Source organism: Silene latifolia, chromosome X, assembly GCF_048544455.1.
Source record: "Silene latifolia isolate original U9 population chromosome X, ASM4854445v1, whole genome shotgun sequence".
Classification (NCBI taxonomy): domain Eukaryota; kingdom Viridiplantae; phylum Streptophyta; class Magnoliopsida; order Caryophyllales; family Caryophyllaceae; genus Silene; species Silene latifolia.
In genome coordinates, this window is record NC_133537.1 from 245,803,972 (window position 1) to 245,823,931 (window position 19,960).

At 39.2% G+C, this 19,960-nt stretch overlaps 1 non-coding gene and 1 pseudogene across 1 annotated transcript; both read right to left on the reverse strand.

Moving 5' to 3' along the window:
* LOC141619876 (amidophosphoribosyltransferase, chloroplastic-like) overlaps positions 1–19,960 on the reverse strand; it is a 212,834-nt pseudogene that overhangs the window by 102,383 nt on the left and 90,491 nt on the right.
* On the reverse strand, positions 13,680–13,786 carry LOC141625094 (small nucleolar RNA R71). The gene has a single exon (XR_012534890.1). It is a non-coding gene; the product is annotated as a small nucleolar RNA R71 (small nucleolar RNA).

Sequence of the window (19,960 nt, forward strand, 5' to 3'; positions counted from 1 at the left end):
TCCGAGTTTGTGTTGATTTCAGAGACTTAAACAAAGCAAGTCCCAAGGACGATTTCCCTCTACCACACATCGACATATTAGTAGACAATATAGCAGACCACGCGTTGTTGTCCTTCATGGACGGGTATGCGGGGTATAATCAGATTAAAATGGCCATATAAGTCATGCATAAGACTGCCTTCATCACTCAATGGGGCACCTATTGCTATACTGTTATGCCATTCGGGCTAATAAATGATAGAGCTACATATCAACGAATTGCGACCACATTGCTACATGGCATGATACATAAAGAAGTAGAAGTGTACGTTGATGATATGATTGTCAAGTCTAAGGATAGGAAGGGGAACATTGACAACCTTCGTAAATTCTTCCTAAGATTGCGAAAGTACAACATGAGGCTCAATCCCCAGAAATGTGCGTTCGGGGTAACATCAGTCAAACTCCTGGGATATGTCGTCAGTCAAAGAGGAATAGAAATTGATCCATCCAAGATCAAGGCTTTAATCGAAATGCCACAACCTCAAACAGAGAAGGAGGTAGAGGATTCCTAGGCAAGGTGAAATATATAAGCCGATTGATATCGAAGCTTACTATGATCTACGAACCCATTTTCAAAAAGCTCAAGAAAATAGATCATACCATATGGGACGACGATTGCCAAAAAGCATTTGACAGAATTAAGGAGGTACTAGCCAAATACAAGATCAAACACCACTATTCCTCGCCAGTAAGTAAAGCTCATGCTTATTTTCTAGTTCACTACAAGCTCTTGCTTAGAACAATTATTCTTTTACATTTACTCGAACTACACGCAAGGGTTTGATTTCATTTTTTTTTAAATGAAAACGTAGGCAATCCTTTACAGGATACAACCCATTATTTTAAATATAAATAGAAGGGCATTTGCATTTGCATGTGAAATTCGACAAGAATAATAAAAGAAAAATCACAATAGTAATAATACGCCACATAATATAAAATGCTGAAAAATAAATGCTAGGCTAGGATTCTAAAACCCCCGCCATTTGTTACAAATAATAATAATAATAAATAGTACTACGACTAAGACTACTCTTCCATTTTTCCTTTGCCTTTGTCATTTCTATCATACTTATTCTCTCGACCACGAGCCGGGCGCTCTTGTGCTATCTTTGACCTAATCACTAAAGGTCTCTCTCGCGGTCTAGCCTTACCATTTTGATCCACCACCATCTCTGCTGCAGGAGCGGTCTTCGGTTTCTTCAACGGATTAAAGACTCGGAATCCGGCCTCTTCCTCCTCTTCAGTCAAGTATTTATGGTTCTCCTTTGCTACTTCGCGAATCATATAGTCAACAGGCTCGTGCTTCCTCAATTTCTCATGCTCTTCAGGAGTGCCAGCTTTCCTCCATTGCAAGTATAAATCAGATACCCATAAGGAGCCAATAGGAGAAAGTATGAACCACTTGTTCCTTTGAGCCCACTTGAGGGCCCACTCTCGACGAATCTCTGTAGTATGTACCAATGCAGACTCAGGAACGGTGTCAAGCTTTGGAATCTTCTGCTTAAGGCTTACTTGCCACATAAATCTTTCCAGGAAGATGCAAATCATGAATTCCAAGCTAGGGATGCGAACTGACCGAGTCGGATCTAAAGATGAAACTCCGGTGACTTACCTGAGATGCCACCATGGCACAATCCATCGGATCAAGGGGCCTCCTTCATTCTTCAACTTGTTCTCCCAATAGTTGCAAACCCGAGTGAAGTCCACCATGTAGAGCCTGGTTCTCATCGCAATTGACCGAGCATGGTCACCTGGCACATTAACTGGGGGCTCGATCAACCGCAGACGCTCCATAAGCCAAACCTGCAAAGAAGACGGGAATTAATGCCCATATGGCCAACCAAAAAGAAACACAAAAAAAAAACAAAAAAAAAAAAAAACGGTTGGCACATGTATATAAAAAAAGAAGAAAGCGGGTTCTTACCTGCAAAATGATAGGACTTCCCAGATAAGGAAGCTCGCGGTTGGCTTTTCTGTTGTCCAGCCCCAGAATGATCTCTCCTAAACAAAGGTATGCTGGGCTCTTGCGCAGCTCCATTTGTTCAACTAAGCTCAAGAAACGAGGATCCCCTCTCATCTCCTTGTCAACATGCCCTTGAAGGACATAACAATGAAGTAGACAAAACCCGAACGCCCTGCGTCTCGCAACATAGGAAATAGAAGGGTCTTCCCTGTTTATGAATCGGTCAATGAAATCAAACATACAGATCCCTTTTGAGGTCACAATACGATCAACCTCAGCCTTAGCCAGTCCCAGCAAGTCTCTAAATTTACCCTTATACCCTTGAGTGCTAAAAGGTATAGTGGGTGCATTTTCTGGATCCCATCCTCCAATAGCAGCTATTTCCTCCGGGAAAGGACAAATATCACCTCCAGGAAAGGCGAACTCATGGAAATTTGGATCCCAATATTCAAGACAAGCATCCAAGAAAAGCACCCATGTCATGCTTCTCGACATTTGCGAACTCGTTCGTCCACTCCTTGAGACGGTTTTCAAAGGCATCCATAATTTTGAAATTTTTTAAGAAGATAGGAGAGTTTTTATGAGATAGACGGAAGAAAGATGGAGGAATTATGAGAATATAAGCTTCCCGACGTCTCTATTTATACTAAAAGTTGTTTCCTAATTTCCGTCAGGTCTGACCAGCTGAGGAAGTGGCGCAGCATCTGCTGCGCCTCTTCCCGAGGCTGATTTCCATGATTTTCAGCTTTGGATCTTTCCTAACTTATTTTGACTATAATTTCCTATTCTATTGGTTATTATTTTGGTAATTCCGTCAAATTACCAAATTTTATGTTTCCTAATTTTCCGGGCACGCTTTTCGAGACGAAATCGACATTTTTGCCAAACGCGCACACTTACCCATTTCATTTTATTTTCTTTTTTAGGGGAATCATTTCACTCCTCATTTCACATTTCATATCAAACTTATACATTTCTTTTTACGTTTTTTTTCGGGGGTAGCGCTCCCTACCGTCCGGTCATTTTTACCCATTTTTTTTGGGCATCTTTTGTCATTTTCGCTTATTTCTGGGCAATTTTTCGCATTTTCAGGTCATTTTGCTCATTTACGGGCACTTTTTTTGCTTTTATGGTAAATTCACCCCACAAGTTTAAAAAATGATTAAGAACTTATAACAACAACAATTTGATAACAAATTCCGAAATTTTCGAATCTTTGAATTGACAAGAATAAGAATAAGGTGTTATACCTCCCTTTGATCCTTGTGGTTGTTATTAAATGATGATATTGTTGAAATAACGCCCCAATAAGCTCCTTTACCCATTTACAAACCACAATCCTTCACAAAATTAGATGAAATCGAAACCCTAGGGCGAATTTCGAGTGACCTATGCAACGATTTTCTGCAAATTCTCGCCTAAATAGATGTTGAATTAAGCTTGTTGATGATTCCTTGATGATTTTATACTTGAATTTGTTGATTTTGATGGAGATTTGAAGGAGGTAGAGAGATTAGGGTTTGGGTGTGAGTTGGGGAAGATGAATATGTGAAGAAATGCGGAAGAACAAATGAGAGTATCGTGTTTTCTTTAAATTTGACGGGTATTTTGGGAAAAAGCGCACGGTGCGCTTTTGGAGGTGAGAAAGGCGCACGGTGCGCCTTTTGTGCTGAAGTGTGTCTTTTCTCATCTCCAATTCTTCCATACTTGGCCAATTTTTTTAGCTCTGATGCTTCCATTCTTCACTTAATCACCTTGGGTTGGTAACCTACACACTAAAACACGCATTAACCTATTCTAAAATGACATGAACGGTAATTAAAATGCAAGCAAATTAATTTAAAATGCAATTAATTTAAATATGCAAATACAGAATTAAAATGCAATTGAATGCGATATATAAATATGCCAGGGAAATAAATATTTACAAAGGGTTTCCGTTTATTTAACGTCGATGGCTCGACAAGGTTACGAGTTCCAATTAATCTTCATAAATAGGATTATAGAGGCATAGAATTACCACTTCACCCACTTTAATACCTTCATAATAGGGCTTAAGTCGTTGCCCATTCACCTTGAGCACCCTTCCGGTCTTGCGACATTTGATGTCAATTGCTCCATAGGCATACACTTTAACCACTTCGTAAGGCCCCATCCACCTTGACTTCAATTTTCCCGAAAATAAGCGGAACCGACTTTGAAAAAGCAAGACACTTTGGCCCACCTCAAAAGTCTTCCGAAAGATCATATTATCATGCCAAGCTTGAGTCCTTGTTTTGTAAATTGTCGCATTCTCATAAGCATCATTACGGATTTCCTCAAGCTCTTGAAGTTGGAGCTTTCTATGCAATCCCGCCTCATCAATTTGCAAATTAAAAGATTTAATGCCCAATATGCCTTATGTTCAACTTCCACGGGCAAGTGACAAGGTTTACGAAAGATCAACCGGTAGGGAGATATACCAATTGGTGTTTTGTATGCCGTCCTATATGCCCACAAAGCATCTTCCAATGTACCGCTTCAATCTTTTCTATCGGGATTGATGGTCTTTTCAAAAATAGTTTTAATCTCCCTATTTGAAACTTTGGCTTGACTGTTGGTTTGAGGGTGATAAGCCGTGAACACCTTATGAAGAACCCTGTATTTCTTTAACAAATCACCAATAACCTTATTGCAAAAGTGCGTGCCTCAGTCACTAATCAAAGCTTTAGGAAATCCGAAACGGGAAAGGATGTTTGTTACACCCCCATACACCAAGGTGCCTTACCAAGACCACCCTAGTACATAGACATGCTACCATCTCGATTACCCGAGGCATGGTAATCAAAGTAGACCATAAAGAAACGTACTTTAAATAAATAATTTTAATGTGTGTACATCACAAAACAAAATTGAAATGTAATACACTGTCTCAAAACTGAAAACCAACTGAAATAAAACTGTCTTAACAAAATACAGCGGAAGACTAAGACTCGACATGTGATGACTCCATCCCCAGGTAGATCCCATGCGTACTCTAAAGTAAAACCTGTTATTCAACTGCTCATCATCCTCGAATAGATCACCACAATTTTCAAAACATTTAAACGGGGCCAGTTACTGAATAAATAAGATAAGCAATAACAACAACAACATCCAAGTACACAATCACATTCCTCCAACTCCATCTCATCACAATCATCTGACTACACACTAAAGTGTGTAGCCCTGCCAGAATATCCATCGCAACAGATATTTCCATACCGCCAGTGGGGGACCGCAGCCTTGCCCACCTAAGCCCCACTCAACACCATAGAGCGAATAACCCATGTCCATTAGTGTGCACATCCCCTTGTGATGGGAACCACCAGGGGCGAATCAAGGGCCTGAAGCCACTCCCGCAAGTGACTCAACTCAGCCGAGGGCGCACCTCGCGAATCGCAGAAAATTACAACCAAAACCACAATACCAATACAACACGCCAATTCCAATTAACAATAACACTAATCATGCCAACATCACAACCATGCTATCTTATACTTATTTAAACAGTCAACTAAGTAGGGAAACCCTACCTTTTCGCAATCCACTATAACTGCACCCAAATATACAATTGTACAAGAGTACCACATCGTCACCTACAACAACAATCAACAACTATACATCATAATCCGATTTTTACCCAGAACCCCTAAATCACCCAATTAGGGTTTAACGAATATTAACAAACTAACATAAAAACAACAAAAAAATCCTACCAAAAGATGGGGGACGCAACGGTATGGAAATTCCCAAAAGTTAAGAACTCTACCCCTTGATTTTATAGCAAGGAGAGGAGAGAATCGAACGTCATAATGTTTTTATTTGAGAAAGATTTGGGAATAAAAAGTAAAGCAAAAAGAATTGACGACTCAAGTTATAAATACCTCTCCCTCCTTTATTATCAAACCGGACGAAAAACCCGTAAAACACAAGCACTCGATTGAGTAACTAATGTACTTGATCGAGTACCGCCTACTCGTTCGAGCTGCCTCCACTCGATCGAGTACATTCAAAGCAGAATGTACTCCAGAATTTGTAAACGACTTACTCGACAAAGTACCCAACAGCTCAAATATCTAAGGTATTACAATGTTAGACTTGATGAATTCACTAACGACCTTTGCATCATCGGTCTTGGTGGCCTTAGCCTCCACCCACGTAGAGACGTAGTCCACCGCCAAGAGAATGTAAGTATACCCATTAGACACGGGAAATGGCCCCATGAAGTCAATACCCCACACATCAAATATTTCACAATAGAGCAAAGGGTTTTAAGGCATTTCTCCCCTCCTTGAAATGTTGCCCATCTGTTTGCATCTATCATAAGCTTTCACCAAGGCGTGTGCATCTCTAAAAAGTGTTGGCCAAAATAATCCACTTTTCAACACCTTCTTAGCCGAAACTGGTAAGAAACATCAATAAACAAAACAACCGTCTATATGTCCAAATCGAAACTCACAAGAAATAGCAGTAAACAAAACAATAATCTATATAACTGGTATACACTTTCGAAAACTCGTCTTATAAGTATCCCGCCTACTCCACCACAACCAATGACGGCATCGTAATACCATTACCAACAGCCACACCACAGCGCGAAAGTACCCGCATCGTAACACTGAGTACCGTGCCTGGATCGCACCCGGAACACAACAACCACATTACCTCAAAACTAGACTATCGACGCAATAATCATCACATGACTCCTCCAACCGCCATTACCCTTTCTAAAAACCGTCCTATTAGGTTACCATACACAACATATAACACGGAACACTCATATAACAACTTTATGACTATGACACTATACCACTACTCGTGAGGTCCGATCCTCACAAACACTTACACATATCATAGACCCATAATCGAATCTAACTAGCCAATCCTGATCACGTAAGTTACCACCTAATAAAGGTTACCTCTCGCCCGAGCTTAACTCGTATGCCCCTCATAACACATTCTCCCATTCGCATAACTATCATCTCCTGACAAATGTAACCATACCATTAATACCCAACTACTAACAGACGCCTTCTATATCCACATCTTATACTCCCTCGCAACCATATATTCCAATCTGGCCTCCAAAAAATCAACCTCTCTAGGACGGATATCTTCTCTATTTAACGTCATCCTTAACTACTAGTGTTAACATCACGACACCACCATCTTTCGTATAAAAAAGCTCTTACACTCACCTCTAAACATAACAGTTCATTTCTATTTCGGTTAACATCCCAATTAACAAACAACAAATATGTCAACAAAATTTACCTCAGCATTCATTCCAATTCTATCCTTAATTTTATCGTCACCTAACTCACCACCAAAATCTCATATCGTGCAAATACTCTACCAACCTTTTACTCCCTTTAATTCCTCGAAACTCATGAACTAACATGTCGTCCTGAAATTCCTATATAACCATTAACTCACACCCTCATGATAATATCATACATCTCGACGATTCCTTACTTCCATATTGCATAACTCCGGTCAACATTCTCTTAGTTTACTCCCCTCATTCGTTTCCCTTTACACTCAACAAAATCAATTAACAATTTCAACTCCTTATTCCTACTACCTAACTCTTTAGTGCTCTGGTTACCTTCTCATTGCTCGAAAACTCAAATTCCCTTAATTCATATCAGTACCTTCTAACTCTTTCTTACCATAGGTCCTCTCTCATCATGCTACTCACTCACACTTGCCACCAGTCAGTCCACACAATCAATGTTTACTCTTCAATTAATTGCATCTCCCTTTTACATCTCTAGAAACAAAAATTCGTTTTATATCGTTAATTGCCCAAGGAAATTACACACTAGGCTCACCTCTTGACAACCAATTTCCCAAACCCGGCCACTATCTACACATCGCGGCATAACTCGATCTAAGCTCACTATACACCATCCGTTTCCATCCCTCTAAAACGACCTTCCATAACATATATCCTTTGTAATACCCCGTATTTTATAGCTCTAATTTTATAGCTCATAATAATAAAATATTATTACTATCGTAAATTAGATATAATTATATAAATGTATGATATTTAATATTCGTAAATTAGAAATAATTTTACATATATATATATATATATATATATATATATATATATATATACGATATTTAATAATTACGATAAGTGCTAGATAATTAAGATAACTGTGTTTAATATATATTACGCTTTTTCGTAATGAGTTCGTTAAATGATAAAATGAGTCGGTGTTGGGAATGAGGGTATGAACCGTATAATACCTAGGTAGACCGAGTATTTTACTAGGTCAATTAAAAGTTTTACGAGGTTTGAATGTATCAATTTACGAGGCATAAGAATCAACCATTCATTGAACCTTATAATGATAATTACAAGGTTAATTTGTAGTCATTCCCCACCTACCTTTTCAACATCCATTCCACATATTATTTTCTGAAATTTTGAGGAGATAAAGAGGGAGAAATCTATGACTTTGAGGCGGTAATTATTCGAGGTACGATTATACATCGTTTATCGTTTTTATAAACTAGTTATCGCTCACCTACCTTAGCCTTGACCAAACCTAGACCTAGGCTGACTCGAGTGACCTGACCCAGACCCTAGGCTAAGTAGGAACCACCCTTGACCACCCTGACCAACCCTTGACTGGTGTCGTCCACCGTGGAGGTGGTGGTTTGATTGAAAATAGGGGTATACACGGGTGGTAAATGGGAGCATTCAATCGGGTTTTGAACCATGGTTTGGGGTTCGTCTGACCTGGGTTTATGGGTAGTGGTTGTAGGGGAGGAGTCGACCAAGATGGTGGCAATGGTGGTCGGTGGTGGCAAAGTGTGCCACCACGGTGGTTGGATTTGGGACGCGAAAACAGGGGTGCTGAACCCGTTTTTAATACCCATTTTGAATACCGACTTGACTAGGGCATGGTGGGTTGGAACCTGGTGGTTGAGTCAACTTCGGGGAGTATGTCACGGTGGTCGTTGTTAGTGGGTTGTGGTGATGATGGCCGGAAAACAGAAAACAGGGGAGCACTAGTGCGAGTGTGAAGACGATATTAGGGAGGAAGTTGTGGCGTTTACAGGGGAGTTCAGAGGGGAGTTCAGAGGAGGACGTGACCACCCCTGGAACAACCATGAGTCGGTGGTGACGAAGGTGGTGGCCAGAGGTGGTGGGGTTTAGTGTAGTGGTTGGTGTCGGGTTTAGAAGGGGGTGCGGTTGTGAGAGGGTGTTTGTTTAAGGGGGTATAAACCATGGTGGTTATGCACGATGGTTGGAGTCGACGGGGTTGGTGGTGTCAGGAGGGGTCCACCGTGGTGCAAGGAGGCTGCCACGGTGGAGTTGGTGGCTGTCGAGGATGGGAATGGTGGTGGTTGGGTTGTTTAAGGGACACAGGTGGTAGGTGGTTATATCGTTTTATCGTTATATCGTTGTTTCGTAATTCGTTATTTGTAATTATAATATAATAAGTCGTAATTCCATAATTTGTAAATAATAAACTATTTAATTCGCAACTCGTATTTCTTAATTCGTAATTTTCACAATCATAGGATAATTATTAATAATGAATATTATTAATATTATTTTTGAAGACGGGATATTTTTATAACGATGCGTTTTACGAGTATTAAGAATAAAGATAATAAGTTGCGATAAATGGTGTTTTAATAAATAATACGAATAATATATTTAATAATAATATTACTGTTTTAGGTGACGATTTTGAAGTGGAGTATTTCTAATGCGATAATTTCAGTCAAGACTTGCTTATTTCGAGGTAGGAAAATTAATCTGTTTTTCTTATAATTGTCCCATTTGGATGCTATGTTGTTGGGTGCATTATTATATGAACTATGACATGTTTGAGTTGTAAATTGTTATAACATTCATAAGCATGGTTTATACACTTGTTATCGGTTTGGTATATGATTTAAGTTATGATATGATGATGCATTCATGTGCATGGCATATGCATTTTAGGTTGGATATCAGTTTGATATCGGTTGGATATCTGTGATTGTGATTTAAAGGCCCAGGCTAGTTCTGCAGACCTGTCTCCGGATAACCTCAGCTGTTAAGCTGGTTTCTCGATAATGATCGAGGTGTACCCGGCCAGGGATTGGCGGGTGGGTGTTTCGGGTGATGAGCTCAGTAGAAGGCCATGTCAATTATTGCATACTCATACATTTTGCATATTTGTTAATTGTTGATTATTTATCCTCCTCACTCGTGAGGTTGACCGTGTATTTGTTTGACACCTGTGATGATCCGTAATGGGGAGCAGAATTGGCAGGTAACCGATGAGACAGATGAGAGCATGGGATGGCGTGAGGACTTGGAAAGACCGACCTTGAAATAGATCACTTATTTAGAAGTCTTCAGTTGTATTTTACTTTCGCTGTTTTAATACTTTGAGAATTTATGTTGTAACAAATTTTATAATTTAAATAAATACTATGTTTCATTCAGTTTGATTATCTACTACCTCGGTTATTCCGGGATGATAACACTCTTAATTATCGGGAAGTTCTAGTACAGATTCTTAAATAAATGGGGGTGTTACAAAGTGGTATCAGAGAGAACGATCCTCTGGCCTAAAACAAATGAATCTAATGAAATTAGGATGCGTCTAAATAAAATGAACCCCGAGTAGAAACTGTTAGGAGCCCCTCAGAGTGCGGTTAAGAAGCTAGCCTTAATTCGTACTAGTGGCTCTCTCGGTTTTGAACCGGTTCCCTTGAGCGATATTTGAAGAGTGGGGTAATAGTTGATTGTCTTATAATAATTGTTATCTTTAATATTGCTTGTGGTTATGAGGACATAACTTTGTTTCTTAAGGAGGATAGAATGAGATGTAATTGCTGCAGGAGTTGGGTAATTATGACCCAATATGGATGATTGTATGGAATGCGTGAAATAAAGGGATTTATTGTTGCATGTTATTCAATAAATATGATAAAGTTTGCAATCGTTGTGTATTAATCAATTAAATGTTGAATTATTGTTGAAATTGTAGCATTATATCTAAGTGATATGCGGTTATGTGATCCCTAAACCATGTGAATTAATGTGTTTTGCAATAGAGATATGGGGAGTACCAAATTAAGTTATGATAGTGTAAATACCTCATTTCTGCACCTCCCGCAAGCCACCCGGTGATGATTGGGCCGCATGTTTGGTACGCGGAACGATTTATGACAGTCGTAAGTTTATCGTCAAGTGATAGTGATGTGACTCATTTTAGAGCATATTTAGTCCCCGAATTAGCCTCGTTCCGATGCTTTTTAGTGCATAATTGGGTCATTTACTATCTTTAGTCTTTCATTTTGCATATTCTTTGAGGTTTTGATCCCTTGGTAGGAAAGGAGTAAGAACCTTGCATTTTCATGGCAAAATGGAGCTAAATTGATTGAATCTAATGACCAAGCATCAAAGTGAAGACAAGACTAGAAGACCTATGTAAATAATGAAGTAAATGGACAATGATGAGAAGATCCTTGCATATCCAACAAGATCCTTGAGGATTGTTGGAGAAAGAAAAGAAGACAAGCTGACTGGCTAACAATCCGGGCGTCTCAGTGCACGGGACGAGCGTCCTGGCCTGCTACAATCCTAGCGTCCCGTGGCCAAGACGCTCGTCCTGGTCCCTCTCAATCCGAGCGTCGCCCTCACCAATCTGGTCGGATTCCTCTCCAGTACAGACCGTCCCTCAGCCAAGCCGCTCGGGACGAGTGTCTTCCATGAAGACCACCAAAACGGATATGCGCATCTCCTTCGAGAGGAGCACTTCCTCAACTTTTCTTAAGGGTCTTAATCGTCATTTAAGCCCCTAGTAACCTTAATTTATGTACCTAATCCTTAGTATAAATACCCCATTGTACTAATTAGATTGTCATGTCCTTCATATACTCTTTTTATGTTATTCTAGTCTCATCTTAATCTTGTAATCAACTCTTAATTAAGCATTAATACAAATCTCATTTCCTTAATTTCTTTATTGTTCATCATTTATTTTGGGTAATTGAAGATTATTTAGGTATTATTTGGAGGATTGACAACCTTCCATCAATCATCAAGTACTTCTATTATTCTTTGCTTATTATTTTGGAATCATCATTAGGTATAATTCTCTTAATCCCTTTTTAATTATTGTTAATCATCTTCATTTATTCATCATATTTTGTCTTGCTAGTATGATTGACAACCTTGTTAGCATGTTAAACTTGATAATGAGTGAGTAGTCATCTTAACTAGGGTTAATGGGTAATTAAGGGAAACCAACATGGGAGATGATTCATGCTTAATCTAATATGTTCACATAATTTATTTACTTGCTTGTTGTGATCTCAACTTATGCACATGTTATGTTTGATGAAATGCGAGCCTATGAATCCTTGCATTTTTTACCCATCACTTACCTTTTCAATGAGACTTGTAAGACATAAAGCAACTCGAGTCTCATTAGACCATGCATATAGTTGAGTAGGGAGGATTAAGTTGACTTGTAGGTGTTGTACAATCTAATCGATTCGGCTCCGGGACCCAAACCTTCCTAGGATTGTAAGATATAAACCAACTCGATCCTATCACAACAATAATTGCTTGCTTATAATTTGAGAATATGTTTGTATGATCGATTCCCATGTATCCCCTATGAACCCATGACACCCTAGTGCTTTTAATCATTCGTTTACATCTCATTTTAATCATCTTGCTTGTTTATTTACATTGTTATTTAGTTTAGTGATCTCTTATCTCAACCCAAATTGTGACACTCTTAGACACGACCATTTGCAATCAAAAATCCTACATCAATACCCATCCCTTGGGATCCGACCTTTACTTACCTCTTTACTAATAGTAGAGTAGTTTGTGAAGTTATAAATATTGTTTTGGTCTAGGTAACTTTTGACGACGAGTAACAAAACCGACGAGCCAAAAATGGCGCCGTTGCCGGGGACGGTGTTAACTTGATTTGATTTTCTTTGATTGTTTTTAGTTGTGTATTTCTCTACCTTAGGGAAGTAAAACTCCTCAAGATTTGTTTTAATTGTTTTCAAGTTGTTTGATATTTTGCATGTCTAGGAGATCACAAGGTAACTTGTTACCCATTGATCTTGAAATTGAAAGGACTTTGACCAACAATAGATGACTTGCTAGAAATACTGTGAGAGGTATTTGTGAGATTATTGATATTCAACCAAACAATATTGAGTTCATCAACCCTTTTTTAATAAAAGGAGAGGAGAACCCAACACAAAATCAACCACAAAATCAACCCACAATGCCTAAATTTTCATCACATTCCGTACCAACCGAGGAGAACCTACAAAATGGTACTCCGACACCACAACATTTGACCGGTAATTTCATTGCAAAATCCGCATTTATCCAATTAGTCGAAAGAAGCCAATTTGGGGGGATGCCTAGTGAAGACCCTCATTCTCATATGGACACTTTTTGTGACTATTGTGATGCGATTTCTCAAACCGGAGTTACTCAAGACCAAATTTGATGCGTCTTATTTCCTTATTCTTTGATTGGTACCGCGAAACAATGGTTAAGGGGCGTTGGTAAGGCTACTCTTGGTATTGACTCTTGGAAGAAATTGGCACTTGCTTTCTACAAAAAATTCTATCCTCCGAAAAGACTAACATGCAAATAGCCCAAATCACGGGATTCAAACAAAGGCTTGAAGAATCTTTGTATGAAGCTTGGGAGCGATTCAAAGGAACTTGTCGCTCATGTCCTCATCACGGACTTAGCGAGTGGTTCTTGGTACAACAACTTTAGAATGGTCTATATGAAGACTCCCGAAACATTCTCAATATGGGATCAAATGGTATGTTTACCGAAGTTGATGATAATCAAACATGGAACAAGATTGAGGAAATGGCGGTCCATAACTCACAATATAGTAGACCTCAGAAGGCTACTAGAGGAGGAAAGCATGAAGTTGACTCTATTACTCAAATGGGCGCTCAACTTAGTGCTCATATTGATACCATTAATTTTAAGTTTGAAAAGGCTATGGCTAAACTTGAAGAAGCCTCCAAATCTAAGCAACATGTGAATGCCATGGTGGCATCTTCATCAATTCCAAGTGGAGTATGTGAGAGTTGTGGAACTTTGGGGCATGACCAAAGTGAATGTAGGGGAACAAGTGAATGCTTTCCAAGCATACAAGAGTGGTACCCCTTATTCCAACTATTACAATGAAAACACCAAATTCCATCCCAACCTCTCATACAAAAGCCAAAATGTTCAAAACCCTCAACCAACATACACCCCACCTCCAATGACAAACCAGGCTCAAAGACCCTTTTACAACCAAAACCAAGGTTACCAAAATCAAACTCCATACAATCAAACAAATGACCAAGGTTTTGATGTTCAAAAAGCGGTCCTCCAAATGCAAAAGAACCAACAAGAGTTTTTCACTCAAATGCAAAAGGATAGCCAAGCATAAGACATCACCATTAACAACATACTAGCTCACACAAAGATGTTGGAGACCCAAATGTTTCAATTGGCATCTTCAAGTTCACAAAGACAAAAGGGGCAATTACCACCTCAAGGTAATCCCCCAAGACAAGAATCTGTGAGTACCATCCATTTGAGGAGTGGTACAAGGTATGAAGGGCCGAAGAGGCCCGTTGATGAAGATGCTGTGAATGCTAGTGACAAGGAAAGAGTTGTTGAAAACTCTAAAGAAGAATAACCCACCGTTCAAGAAGTTTCAAAAAAGAATGAAGAGAAGGCTAAAGAGAAGGAGCCTATTGTGATTAGACTTCCTTTTCCAAGTCGTCAAGCTAAGCCTAAGTTTGATGACCATTTACGGAATTAATCAATCACGTTCCGGCCTATGCAAAGTATATGAAAGATATTCTTGCGAAGAAGAAATACATCCGAAAGCTTGAGACTATTGGTTTCACTAAGGTGAGTAGTGCCATCCTACAAGGAAGTTCACCTCCATAACTAAAGGATCCGGGAAGTTTCTCCATTCCATGTACCATTGGCGACACCACGATCAACAAAGCTTTATGTGACCTTGGGGCAAGTGTTAGCGTCATGCCATATTCGGTAAGCAAGAGGCTAGGAATGGGACAACTCAAGTGCACTAATATCACACTTCAAATGGCAGATCGATCTACGAAGACACCTTTAGGGGTATGGGAAGATGTGCCCGTAAGAATTGACAAATTCTTCATCCTAGTGGATTTCGTTATTGTTGACATGGAAGAAGACTCTAACATTCCTATTATCTTAGGAAGACCTTTCTTGCACCCTGCGGGAGCGGTGATCGATGTAAAACATGGAGAGCTCACCCTTCAAGTGGGAGATGAAACCATCACTTTCAATCTTGACAAGACAATGAGAGGTCCCCGATTACATGAGCCATGTTTTATGGTTGATCACTATAGCCGGCAAGATAATAGGAAGAAGTTAGAATTTTATTGGAAGAAGAAAGTGGATGATGCTCCATCAAAAGAATAAGGAAATTGCAACAAAGAGAGCTTGAAAAGCTCACCCATGACAAGTGAAGAAGAAGGCCTCATTGGCCAAGATAAGAAAGAAGGAAAGTTGTCTTCATCAACTCATGACATTTTTAGTGATCAAGTAGATGAAGTATGCGGTCTTTGGGATGATGAGTTTGAAGGGATATTCAATCCCTATATCGGTAATGCTATGACCCAAGACCACCATGAAGAACAACAAATGCAAAGGTCTATTGAAGATCTTTATCATGACAATGAACAAGCTTTTGACTACTTCTTCAAGGTCTTGAGTAACATCAACAACACCTTGAACATGCCCCCTTGACATCTCATTATCGAATGAGAGTTTGGTGGAGTCCTCCCTAAACCACCACTTGTAAATATTCTAACTCCCTAACTTGAATTTTAATTATTGTATTGCATTTTTGTCAATTTTGGATTTAAATTTCTATGCCTTGATCAAGATTTTCATCATTTTTGAGAGAAATAAGGGAGGGACTCAATTGTTTATTGATGTGTAGTGTTTTGCCTTAGTGTTGGGATAGCATTTGCCTAGGCTATCCAAGCCTTTGTAGTACCTCCACAACGAATACCACAAGAAATAAATGGTAAAAATGACACGGGTTACGAAGCACCCACGGATGGACCTGAATCCGTGTGGCAGAGGGACAATCCGAGCGACCCGACGAGAATCCGCTTATTCTGAAGAAAACCCGAGCGTCCAGGGACAAAGACGCTCGTCTTGAGAATATGGGAAAAGCAACATTTGGGTCTGATTGAGAATCCGAGCTTCCTACCAGAGAATCCGCTCGTCTCAGCCTGGATGGTCGTCCCAGAAGAAATCCGCTCGTCTTTTCACTGGCAATTTTTGGGATTTCTCCCTGGAAAGGAATCCGAGCGTCTCCAACTTAGGACGCTCGTCCTAGCTCAAGAATCCGCTCGTCTTGTTGATAAGACGCTTGTCCCTAGCGCATTTTTCCTGAACCTATTCTGCGCAAAAGACGCTCGTCCCGACGCCAGGCCGTGCGTATCCCCTCTGGTTTTCAAATCCAATGGGTCTTAAAAACCCCCTTTCCCCAACTCATTTTCATTCATTCAAACATAAACACTACCTCAAAACCCCAAAACCCTCATTCTCTCCATCAACCAACAACAAATTTCTCAACCAAAATCAACCAAATCAAATCCAAACTTCCTCAAAAAAAAGTTAAATCACTCCTTTACCAACAACAAGTGATTAAAACACCAACATCTTCAAGGTTTGAGTCGATTTTTGGGATACAAGGCAACATTCAAATATCCTAAATCGATTTGGGTATTACTAGAAATTGAAGATTTCAAGCTTTCTTTGGTGTTACCAAGTAAAGGAGCATGGCAAGAACAAAAGGTGGAAATAAGGCACCCCAAAAGAAGAACCTTTCTAAGAGACAACAAGCTCTTCAAGCTATTCAAGCATCAAAGGCATTGGTAGTTCATAATGCAAGGTTGGAAATTCAAGAGCAAGATCCTCCTATGGAAGCTACTACTTCTACTACTCCGGTTGTTGAACAAATAATCGATTATCCGGAGGTAATTTTCACTTCCGACTCCCATAGGAAGAAATTTATTTCCTTTGCTAAGAAAACTATCTTGCCCACCAAGTTCATTTGTCAAGAGACCTTGTCGAAATTGGGTGTCCTAGAACAAACAAAGACCTTTTTCGAGTCTATGGGATTGAGTACTTTGTTTAATATGCAAGAGTTGACTTACTCATCCCTCACCTTAGAGTTCTTAAGCTCTTTGAATGTTACCAAGGTGGAGGCTATAAGGAATATTGAATTCCGGCTCGAGAATGTTGATAGGAAATTGTCTTTTGAAGAGTTTGGTAAAGTCTTTGGCCTTAGCAATGACCCGACCTAAACAAAGAAACCTACCAAGTATGATCCCGCTCCCTTATGGAAAGCTATTACCGGTAGAGAGTTTACATCTTATCATGATTGTCGTTCTCTTTTTGTCCATCATCCGGGTATAAGAATATGGCACAAAGTTGTTGGGCATACTTTGATTGCTAGGAAGGGAATGAACCATTTCACCGAACTTGAATTTATTCTTCTCGAGTCGACCGTGAACATTGGAAGAGCGTTCACCAAAAAGTACAACATTCTTCAACTTTTGATTGAGAGGTGGCTCAATGTTGATTGTGGCAAAGAAGGTATGGCCTTTATTGTTAATGGTGGGTTAGTAACTTATTTGGCAAAACACGTCAACCGGAACGTCAATAAGGATAACACCTATAAACCGGTTAAGGGAGGCTATATCATTGATCTAGCCACCATGGTTCAAAAATTCAAATTGGTCACGAATGATACTCTTGATGACAAATTTGGGTGGTTAACAAAAGATGCTAAATCCTTCACATTGCCAAGCAAGATTTACCGATTGAATGTTCATAGGCCCAACTACCTTCTCCCACTCTCCGAGGAAGCCGAGTTTATTATACAACACCAAGGGGAAGACATTGCCGAGCCCTCCTCCTCCATTATCACCTCACCTTACCCATTCACCTACCATGAATTTCAACCCGAAAATGTTAAGGCGGGGAATGACTACTTGACTCTCTTGATGAAAGAAATGCACAAGCAAGCTTATGAGGATAGAGTCAATGCTTATAAAGCACAATATCCGCCTCTCCTACATCTTGCTAGGCAGGGACTTCTTGACCCATCTTGTCCTTTTCCTAGTTGGGCAGATAAGGAAACCTTCTTTCCTAGTGCTTCTAGAGGTGGTAACTTGGGTGAAGAGGAGATGGTTGTTGATGAGAGTGGTGAGCAAGAAGGTGAAGAAGAAGAAGAGAATGAAGACGAAGAGGGAAGTTCAAGTGCAAGTGAAGATAACTCCGGCTCTATGGAGGTTGATGATGATGATTCAAGCGAAGTTGGTGATGATGAGGGAGATGATAGTGATGACGCCATGGGCGAAGATTGAGGTTTGTCTATTTCTCTTGTTTTCCTTATAATTTTATCTTGATCATGATTTGTGGAGTCCTAGTATAATTTAAAGGACTCACACCTCGGTCACATTGAGGTGTTCATTTTATTGTTCCCATATTCAAAATCCAAAATGACAAATGTAATTTCATGCATAGCATTTTTATGCATGAACTCCCCCAATTTTTGACATTAGAAATAGTGTCTATTTTGGTTTGGGGAAGTTTATGCATATGCATTGGGAGCTAATCTAAATTATGCTCTCCAACATAACAAAAAAAAACCATGCATCATATAGCATAGCTTAATTTGCATTCACTCTTGTTTATATGTCATATAATTTGCATTTAGCTTAGAAATCATGCATTTTCATATAGATTGCATAATTTCCTATCGTATTGGCCATTGAGGATAATGCCCATACTAGTGTGGGGATGGGAAATTCTAACTTGACTTTTTAAACAAAAATAAAAAAAGTTTGAAAAATTTCGAAAAATGCATAAAAATTTGAAAAATTAAAAAACTCAAAAACACGTTCATTTCCTTTGTAGTGTAGTCTTGTATATATTAGTTTGTATATATTGTGTTTCTTCATCCTTTTCACATTGATCGACTACGCCACATCCGAGACATGAGGATATAGAAGACCGCATGGTATGATCTTTCCAATCTCCTTTTTCCCCTTTATGTTAATGACTATGTGGCTTTATTTTGATTGATGCGGTATAAACAATGTGAAATTAGGATTGCATCTAGATTATTTGGCATACTAGTTGGTAGAAGCATATGCATTAGGTTGTATATATGTTAGTTGCATCATGGCATATAGTTGCATTTAGGAAATTTTTTGTGAACCCGTCTATTTGGGAAGCTTGACAAGTGTATATAAGGCCCTTGTAGATGTTTTTTCTTCTTAAGACTTTGCTTGTTAGAATACTTGTAAAACACCCTAGGATGTGTCATGCTAGTATCCTTTGACCCATGGATTAAGGCCTAGTCAAAAGTACCTTGTGGTGTGATAACTCCTTGGCTACCGTTTATTCCAAGGTGACCCTTGAAACCATGCAACCATCTTCCACATTCTACCATATTTTGTCATCAAAGGGAATGGGCACAAAAATTGTTCAAAAATTTGAGTTCAAGAAATGAATTGATTTGAAAAAGTTTGCAAATTGTATGAAATGAAAAGAGGAGCAAAAATAGACTCCTAAAGCTTCAAATATAAGCACCCTCACTACAAATGGGGCAACTTTGAAAACGTTCAAAAAGAAATGCAAAGAAAAGTTGAAAGTTGTCAAGTATTGAAATGCCAAACATCAAAAGAAATGGCAAAAAGAAAGTGTTCTCAAATGACAAATGCCACAAATTTGGGGAAAAAACAACAACAAAAGCAAACTCTCATATGAAACTGAAATTCTATTGATCCCTTTTCCATTGAATCCACTTTTGTGCATGGTAGAGAGGGGACGAC